General features: G+C 37.5%; 1 long non-coding RNA gene across 1 annotated transcript; it reads left to right on the forward strand.

Moving 5' to 3' along the window:
* The first annotated feature begins 9,263 nt into the window (after window positions 1-9,263).
* LOC113031182 (uncharacterized) lies at window positions 9,264-9,563 on the forward strand. Its single transcript, XR_003273692.1, has 2 exons — window positions 9,264-9,350; window positions 9,430-9,563. It is a non-coding gene; the product is annotated as an uncharacterized LOC113031182 (long non-coding RNA).
* The last annotated feature ends 1,080 nt before the right edge of the window (window positions 9,564-10,643 follow it).

Here is a 10,643-nt window from a genome sequence, read left to right on the forward strand (position 1 = left end):
ACTTTTGCTTTAAATAGTTTCAAATGGAATAGTGATAACATTACTGAATTCACTTGGCGGGAACTTTTGGACGGTTTGTGTTTCTCTCATCTGTTGTCTATGATATGGACCTGTACCATGTTGAAGTGCCTGGCAAATAGCCACCCAGTTTCGTGCATTTTCATTAGGCCTGGCTGACCGGGAACCAGCAGGACATCAGTATGGTAATACCATGGGAGGTTGTCTGAAATTGGTTTCTTAGATTTGTTCTTGAACTGGGAATGAAGCAGATGAAGTCGAGAATGACACTGATTTGCTTTTGGAGCTTGGGGTTTTAGGAGAAGCTATTTCTTGTATAGATGAATGAAATGTACAGTTATAACATGCAAGTTAATTATTCTGAAGGATCCAGTATTTTCAGAGATGCCGTGAACATCACTGTAAAACACAGACATAAGAACACAGGCACAGCAGAGAGAAGAAACTATATTTTCTGTCTTTCTTCCTTCTTTGGTATCATAAAGTTATTATGAACCCCTCTAGGCATCCCCCTTCTTAACTTTTTCATATTGTTGCAAAACAGCAGGCTTCTATGTCTACAGACTGCAAACATTAATGCGCGAAATGTATTTGCACAAGAAAATCTGTTATAAAAATATTGATAGTATAGAGGAAATCTGACTAAAATGAAAAATATTTCCTCTTTTGCCGCTTCCATTTCTTTAAAGTAACACTCCTCACGCATCAATTTTAAGTTAGGACAGTGGATTGCAGGAGCAGTTTGAAGGACAGGGCTAAAATAAAATAGATCTAACCGTATTTCCAACTAGAGCAAGAGGCATGTGCCCTATTATAGTTAGGTCATTAGTGGCTCAAAGTAGAAATGACTGCAGGAGGGGGAGGAAAAATATCTGTCACAAATGCCATGCATAAATTCTTTGTGGATAAGTAAGAATAATTTAATGTGATTTCCTTAGACAGATGTTGTGCAGGAACAAAAAACATCTTGATTTGCCATTTCAAAAGGCCACTTTGACACCCCAGACAGAAAGGGCAGAAGCAACTTTCCACTCTGTCATCTTCCTTTGCGTACTTCAGTGAAGAACTGGCTTCTCACACTTCCAAGCGTTATGAGCAGATGTCACGCTTGAAGTTATTTGTTAGACAAGAATATTAAGAGAGACAGAAAAGGTGAAGGAAGGTCAAAAGGGAGATAAGAACGTGATAAAGGGGCATAATTAACATTTCAAAAGAAAGAAGCTATACTTTTCTGTGTGCGCATGAAGGCTGTATTTCCTGATGTGCAGACATTTACATGTACAGTTGTAGAATTGTTGATGTTTTTACACCCGGGGTGAGGTAAATATTTACAGCCTCTAATAGACGTTAGTTTCCAATTAGCTGATGTAAAATCTTCCCACTCCTGTTGCTTTGTGGGTGTATTCCAAAATCTTATCGAATTAAACCTGATGCAAATTTGCAGTAAAACGTATTTATTTTTCCTCTCATGCTGACACATCTGCAGTTGCTCAGTCTCTTCTGTAGATTTGTTGACGCTCAGCCAAACTGGGTGAACATTTACAAAAATCTAACCTAAGGCCATTTAGTGCTCTCCAATGACAACCAATGACAAGTCTGATCACCAGCCTGCTTTTTATGGAGCTATATGTCTAGGATCATAAGATGTGTGCAATATTATCTTTGTTGTTGTAACATCACAAATTCCCCATTTGCTGGAAAACACAAACTATGATGCACAGAATGCATTAGATGGGTGATGGACCATTTTCAGAGACTACATTGCTTTGGACTATTACTTTTGGACTCCATTTAGGGGTATTGGTCTTTTCAAAGAAGATATTTTGACATGTCTTACTGCAGTATAAACAATCATTTTAATGTTCCCATTTAGCTGCTTCAGTTACTGAGGAGTGAGCATGTGCAAGCCTGGTGTCTGTTACAAATTCCTTCGAAACTTGCATACAAAAGAATGATTGTAAAAGGTGCATCAGCTGTCACAAAAATGAAATTCAAATTTGCTCCATCCCTAACTCATCAAGTCAATTGTTCCACTATATCTCCTCTAACACATCCACCAAACTCCTTGTGGAAAGTAGCCCTTTGTTAGATATTGTGCGAATGCGGTCACACGGCATTCGCCGTGACCGCATTCCACTGTGTCCACTGTGGCCTCTCTGCATGTCTGTGTCTGCAGCTTCGGTCCTCCTTTAACCAAACAGACACACATGCATGAACAGCAGCTACATTTATATATTGCCCCGCCCTCACAGACGGAATGGTTTTACTGGCTGGGAACCCCCTTCTGAAAGGCTGACATACATAAACATATGTAGAGTTCCACAAGGTCATAACTCTAAATATGTTTTCCCCTCTGTCAAAGTTTGAAAAATGTGATTCTGTTTTTATTTTTATTTTTGCTATTTCAGTCATTTAGTCAATTTGACATTTGTTTCCATATTTGTGATACTTAATAGTATCATTGCTGGACTCAAATGTTTCCAGTTTATTGGATATATTTCTTCATACAAAGATAGTTGACGTTGGGTCGTGGTACAAGTATTAAAACTATAACAAATGTTTGTTTTGTTTTGGTTTTGGTTTTCCTTTTAAAAGAGACAAAAATGATCCGTGTGGTAAGGAATTAGAATGATGTCCTGCAAATTGTACTTCTTTTCTTTGGAGTAGATGTATTGGTGTATCTGTTAAAAGAAAAGAATGAAAGACTCAAGATAGATAGCGTTAATCAGAGTGACTGTAGGGAAGGGTAAGAAATCTTACAGGAGGATAGAGATAGAGTCAGTCTAAGGACATCTAAGCAGGGCTATAATTTCCCAGAGGGACCCTGCAAGAATCTTGTGGTCCCTGGTACCACATTTTAGCTGAAGAGAATTCAATCTGACCAAATGAAACCAAATTAAAATCCCATGGTCAAAGATGAGCCAATTTAAGCTCAACCAGTACCCACTTGTCTCAGATAACTACTGACAGGTCGGACTTGTGTGAACCATACTGTTCAAAAGTTTGGGCTCACCTACAAAATTTCACAGTTCTCCAGAAAACTCTTGGAATACTTTTATTCATCAAATGAGTTGGAATAGAGTCAGTACACTGACAAGGCAAGAAATATTAATTTTGTCCTTCAAACTGTCAATTTGCAGCAATCACAGTCTAAGGGGCCTTTGTCATTCTAGCTGTCAGTTTAATCTGGAGGTGTTTCACCTCCTGCTTCCCAAACCTCCCTCATATTAGACTGGTCAGATTGGTTTGTCTCTGTGCAAGATGATTGCTTTTTTCGCTGCATTGTTCTTGTGTATTTGAAGCTTTGGTCTGGATCACTGTCCTCTTGAAAGAGAAAATTATCTCAAAATAACCAGCATCTCTGATTACATTGTAAATGGAGTGACATGCAACCTCGTTTAAGATCCTATTTTTCCTTTACAAAGCTGACATTTTTAGTATCACATAAGCACCTGCACACCATTTCTCCCATTTGTTTGATTGATGGTTTCTGAAAATCCTTCTAGCACCTTGGAGGTTGAGATTATTTGGAGCAAAATAAGAGCACATGAGTAATTATTTGAAAAGTATATGTTTTTCTGTGTGTTTTGTGTCCTGTGTTGCATTCTCCTTCTTTTTTCTTTTATGTGCCGCTCAAATATGGGCTCCTTTCTCCAAGTTTGCCTGGATGGCCAGGTAACATTTAAAATATGCTGCCACTTAAGAGCCTCCGAGACACTTATATATTTTTGCTCTTCGTCACTTGTACACTGGGGACTCTGTCTGTTGTGGTTTGAGTCAGATTGGGTGGTTTATGATTCCATTAAAATTTAATTTGCACCATTTTGGATCAATTTCACACTCCTCAGTAAACTGGAGAGACTGTCTAAGAGGCAGACACAGAACATATGAATTACCCCTGTTACTGTGATCTGTCATAAATTCATGATTTTTAACTGTATGTGGTATATGTGTCAAAGCACCACTTTATTTCATTGGTGGAGTGAAGTTAAATGCATTTGTATCTATCCTACAATTGGCATCTGGATTTAAAATGATTTACCTTCACCTTGTGGAAAAACGTTAAGCTAACTTCTAACTCTTTTTCTTATCACTTTTACTCTATAGAAATCTCAGCACTCTCACAACCTGCTGGACTGGAACACTTTTTATTTCAATTTGTACCACCATGGGTACATGCACATGCGGGAACTGCACTCATCTCCTCTAAATCTAAAAGCCCTCACGGTTCAGTAGGCTTAAAGCTTTTAAAAGCAACTCTGATTATGGAGACGTGCTTGTATTTAAATATATTAAAAACACTGTAGATCTCTCAAAACTTCCTACTTTAAAAATGTAATAAAGTACTTTGTAGAAAAAACAATGATGGCCCAAAAGCCAGAGAGCAGTTTGGGTAGTGAAGTCAAATGTGAAGGTCTAGATAAGGATGTATTCGGTTGAACATTTTCAGCATAATCAAGGAGGAAAAACATACTGGGCATTACATAGAATTTACATCAAAATGAAGATGATCACAGAGGTGAGGAAGCAAGAGGCCAAATTGTTGCTGTCTGTGAAGGAACTGCTCCTCTTTGCCAACAAAATGGGAGAGCGTGTCTTGTAAAGAGCTCCACTTTCTGTCTTCTACTGGTAAATATATGGATCATAAATATATGGATCATTTTATGCTGTACTAATTTAAGACATTAACATCCACTGCCTAAATACACAACTGGCTTTCTCTACTTTTTTTATGCAAGCTAATTGTTCACACACGCAAATACACTGCATAATTACTAGCACACATCTGCTGGCCACGTTTCTGTAGCAGCGTTGGTCTTAATTAAAGAACACTGTACACTTGCTGAACTGACTAAACCGACAGACTGTGAGTGTCAGTATTCCGGCCTTAGCAGATGGTTTGCTGTGTAGCAGGAGACAATCTGATATTTTTCATCTTTCACATTCTTATATCGATTTTCACTTGCTATCCAAGGGCATTTCGCCTCCTTATGAGAGAAAATTCTTGGCACAGCATTTCGTTTGAGTCCTTGCTTATAATGTTTGTGAGATGTATGAAATGCAGCAGGAGGAAAGGGAACACTGTGATGACGATATCACTTTCCGTGATTCTATTTGACTCGAAACTGCAAACAAAGGCATCAGAGCGTGGCATTTTTGATACCTTGAGTACTCTGTGCTACTAGAAATAGCAACTTTGCAATGATAGCCACAGAGTGCAACCTGTCTATATTAGCAAAGTGGAGTGGTCTGTGCACCCAAAGTAATGGCAACCTTACTTTGGGTGCCCTAAAAACATCGGATGCAAAATCTCTGCACACCTGAAAAAGTGACAGGTGTGGTAGTGACACAAAAACTAAAGTGATACTGGCATCTTACTATAATGTATGAAATGTCTCTTTGTTTGTCTGTGAATTCCCCCTATCAGCTGAGCAACCACAAGTGACACATACATACAGTAGCTACATCTTAAGCCCCTGAAGGCTCTTAACAACATCATATATTTGGATGTCAGTCACATAATAACAGGCTGAAAGGAAATGTTTTCAGCAGTTAGGATCCTATAACACGATATAAAAGAATCATTCTATTTAATGACAATAACATCTTATTTATATCCACAAAAGTTGAAATATGCATGCTAATACGCATGCTTCTTTTCTTTCTTTTCTCAGTCTAATTGAGTTAGCTGACAGCACAAACAGGCAAAACGATACTGTGGCATGGGCATATACTACCATTCAAATGATAATGCTTCAGTCCAGTTGAACTTTATCAAGTATTTAGGAATGTGGCCCATATACCTAATTTATTAAATGTTCTGCAGAAAACACAACTATGTATGGGAGTTCTGTTTCATTGTTTATTATCTTCCTAGGTCTAAATATGTATGGAATATTCTCACAACTGCAGTGATGTGATATCTGCTCCAGGGTGTTCAATATAATTCCCAGTCAGTTTAAAATTGACTCAGACCTTTTTAGGCTGATAAAACAGATGTCACGCAACAACAGCAGCATCTCCTTGGGTCCTGGGCAGTTAACTGGATTAGCACCAGATTTGATACATTCATGCATCTTTGGTTTCGAGTAAAATGTCTTAACAATTATTGGAGACATTTCCTTGACATATGACGTAGACATTTGTGTGTACCGCAGCAAAATAAACAAACTGTAAACGTGATAAATGTAATTCGTGTTCCTATTGAATGTGCAGCCTTTATTGAAAAACAATACTGTGCCCAAGTATTTCATCACAGAGCTACAGGCATGACTAAATGACACCCTCAGTTATAATCAGTCAATCATCATGGACTATTAAGACACCATGAGGAGAACATCATTAGCAGACTCATAGGGAAACCAATGAGTCACACTTAACATGTTTGTTTTTCAAGACGTTGTTAGATACATCCATGAGACTGCATTTTATTTGCTAAACATATTCCTTTCTGTTCATTTTACGGTATTCAGAGAATATTTTTTATGGCTAAATATGGAGCCAAGATGGTGAATGTCTGTATACCATTGTTTTATATTGTGTTGAAACTGTTTCTGATGACTGATATCAATACTACTAAAATACGACAATTCGTCCAGAGAAAGACAAGATTGCCTTCATTAAATTTCATAGTAATCCATCCTATGAGCTTGGATGTGTTTGGTAAGTTTCAAGTTTACCAAATGACACTGCCATCCACAGAGTAACGCTACATGCATAAGGAAATTGTAGCAGTCAAGAGTTATGTGAAAAGATCAAATTTAAAGGGAGCAATGGTAAACATTTTAAGCATGTTAAATATGGATATATCTCTGATTGTCTGAAAGTAAGCTACAGAAGGACTTGTTGGCATTGCTGACTAGAAATTTTATAGACAGTATATACAGTATTAGGTTGTAGCCATGTACCCTATTCATAGTAATGTAATTAGTCTGAACTACATCACTGTCCCCAAAGGTATTTTTATTTTTATTTTTTGTATAAGAGAGAGAAGCCATGCCCTGAGAATCACTGGTGCAGCTGAAAGCTACTTAAGAGATAATGATCTTTCATTATCATTTTATTAGAGCATTTACAAACTTACAGATATGCATTAAATATTTTTTTCCAGTGACGTTTTACTGAAGTATATTTTAAATGTGACCACTTCAACATATATAAATCACTTTCACTTTTAATGGTAAATAGACATTGTGAGACGGAAGTAACAAACATTTCAGCTGATCTGCTAACAGAATAATAATGAAAGCATTTCATCCAGGGCCAAAGCGACTAAAATGTGATTTGTTTGATTTTGCTTAATTGCCCAATCCATTTTTAAAATATGTTGTAAGATGCTCTGTTATAGTAGGGTATTGAAATTACGATGCAAAGCACCTTGAGGGAGTTGTTGTAATTTGGTGCTATTTAAGAAAATTGTATTGAACTGAATTTAATATTTCCAGGAAAGAACACAATCCTTGCAAAAGATAATTAGATCCAGGTCATCTAGTCCAGTTTGCTACCATATCAACTTAGAAGTTATTTTTTATTTATTATTTCTTTAAGTGGTTGGCAACTTCACAAGAAATAACTAAATAAATACAAAAATAAAACTTCACTACTGTAGTGAGAACTTAGGAATATTCATGGGCAGTGCATATTAAGTTAACAATATGTCCAAGTAGGTTAAACATGGTATGTGTTCACCACATATTACCATACTAAAAATTCATATATTAAAATACTTACATTTGCATTAACCTCATTGGGAAGCTCATAAAAATAAATTTATTATGCTTACAAGTTATTTCAGTCTACTCCTTGTACTCGTCACTGGCATGCAAAAGATTGTTATTGCTATTATGAATTCGTGTTTCATATACATACAAACAAAGTAACAGGAAACCCAGAGTGTGATGAACGATTGCTGAAATATATATATATTTTTAATATCAAACAGCATAAAAAATAAAGGTTAACTGCAACTACTAATGATGCATTGTGCTGATAAATGGGGCAAAAAGTAAATGAGACAAACAACATTAAGATGAATGATAATGGATCCAGGAGCACTATGTTTTATGTTTAGAAGTTTGCAAATGCCAATACGACCAATTAATTTGACATTATTAACAACAACAATGTAACTCATCAAAACACTTCCACTTGATCTTCTAAACAAAATAACTTTTCAATTCTGAGCCATTCCAGCAGCAGCAGCAGCAGCAGCACATACACAGCACATAAACTATTTGAGCTTCTTTAATGATGCAGCAATGGAAGGAAATGTAATTAAACTGGATCTTTACTGTTGGATAATCTGACACAGTTTACACAATTAGGGAGTGAATCAGGCACAGCAAGAGCACCATTGCCCATCCCTCCTAGCCAATCACCCCTGCCCAGACTCCCTACAGACTCATCAATCAGAATTAATCAACTCCACTTAAATATGACCCCCTGTTGTCTTCATGCATGGCAGCTCTACAAAGCCTGAAACAAAAGATGATGATTCATTTATATGAGGAACATGATAATTCTTAAAATTAATGTATTTATTTTGACATCTGTTTGGCTTAGCTACAAAAATGATGGATTATCTATAGTTTGGGAATGACCAGGCTAAAGGGAAGCAAGTCACAAGTAATTGAAGGTGGGTTTTTAGTTTGCAGACACAAAAATGTCCTCTTTAATGAGGAGGATATGCTTCTCATTAACAAACCAGGACAAAGCAAAAACTCAGTTAGACAACGAGTCAACCAGAAGTTTATAAACTTATATTAATCAATAAGAAAGAAAAGGTACGCTGAAGTTACATGTTCAGTGGCAGAAACATGATATTTTAGTTTTATAGGGTAGCAAAAAAATGTTTGAAACAGAGGATAAGAAACCATTGTTGACCACTGATAAAGAGACAAGAGATTTTGTGCTTTTCTAAGTGTCAGGTGAAAAAATGTGCAAAAGTTTGTGGGATACATGAACCACATGATATAACTCCAAATTAAAGAAAGTATACATTATAGGTGCTTTGTCAATACATTCGACAATGACATAAAAATATTTTCTTCTCTAACTCCTCTATAGGAAGTATGTAAGTACGGTTTACTTATAAAGTGCTTTACAATACAGAAATAGGTTGTCATGGTCCCCGTGCCTGCTCGGCTGGCCCTGTGTGGCTACATGTTATGTTTTGTCTTTTCTCTCTCTCCTCTCTCTCTGCTCGCTGCCTGGGCGGAGCTCATTGTGAGCTCCCGGCATAGGCAATCACCTGTGGCTCCTCACCTTGTTTGCTCCCGCTACTTAAGGCAGTGACTGAGAGCACCTCGCCGCTGGACTATTGAATAACGCTCGTCAGTGCTACTTTAGCCTCAGCCAGTTTTGAGCTCTGTCCGTGAAAGTTCCGTGCTAACCCTTGTTCTCTGTATGCAGATTTCTCGTGTTTGGTTTGGAGACTCTGGACGCTTTTCCCGACCCCGCTCTGCACCCCTGGGAACCCTGGCCCCCTTCTCCTTCACCTGTATATAGTGCACCTGGAGTGTGTAAATAAACCTGTTTTTCTGAGATTTCAGTCTGCGCCGAGTCCTCCCTGCTCCTCCGTGACAGAGGTATAAAATAATTAAAGCATAAAGAGATAAATCTAAATGAAAGCATGCCTGCACAGGTTGGTCTGAAGTTTCTTTTTAAAGATATCAACAGTGTCCAATGCAAACAATGTCCACAATTTGGGACCCACAACCTTGAAAGCACAGTCACCTTTTGTCTTTAACTTGGACTGAGGTAAAGTCAACAAGCACTGATCAACAGACCTCAGATGTGTGGTTGTAGTAGTTCACTGATATATGGAGGCATCTAAAAGTGATCACCAAAATTTTGGGGAGCCAGCGTAAGGAAAACAAAACTGGTGTCACGTGGAACATTTAAGAGGACCTGGTGGTGAGTAGCCTCGCAGCAGCATTCTGAACCATTTGTAAGCTATCCGAGGATGATTGGATCTACTTGAATGAAGTATTTGGGTTAAAAGAAAAATCATGAAACTTATGATCTACCTGGACCATTGTTGTCAAGGTAATGGAAAGACTGCAGCCAGCCATTAAAAAAAAACGACTCTGACTGTTGCTTGGAGACAGGCCATGAAAATCCAACTTTTTGTTAACACATCCATCTGAAATTGCCCTTTGGTTCATAGGGAATGTTTCACCCCTGAAAGGGTTTTTGAGTTAAACTCAAACATACGGTACAGTGAAATAACAATGCTTTGCTGAACCAGGAGAAAGCTTCACTAATAGAAGAACAATGTAGTAGAAGTACTGTATCTCCTTAGAGGAGACTCCTGTAACATTTTGCTTACATTAGATATTCTTGGGAGAAACGATAGATGTTTGACGTTTGTCAAATCTTTTTCTTCTCATCTCGACCCACAAAAGTTTTCGCTTGCTGCGATCCTCAGGCCTGCTCTTTGTTCTCTGCCTGTTCTCCTCATAAACACTCTTGATCTCATCATAAATTAACATGGCAACATTAAAAAGAAGAACTAGAGCATATTAAATAAATCAGACAAATGCACAAAGATCAAATAGTGGTTTTGTAAAATATATCCTCATATTGGCATTGTATCGTCTCTACAGCTTAAACTGAGAAGTGGA

This window comes from Astatotilapia calliptera, chromosome 10 (assembly GCF_900246225.1).
Source record: "Astatotilapia calliptera chromosome 10, fAstCal1.2, whole genome shotgun sequence".
Classification (NCBI taxonomy): Eukaryota; Metazoa; Chordata; class Actinopteri; order Cichliformes; family Cichlidae; genus Astatotilapia; species Astatotilapia calliptera.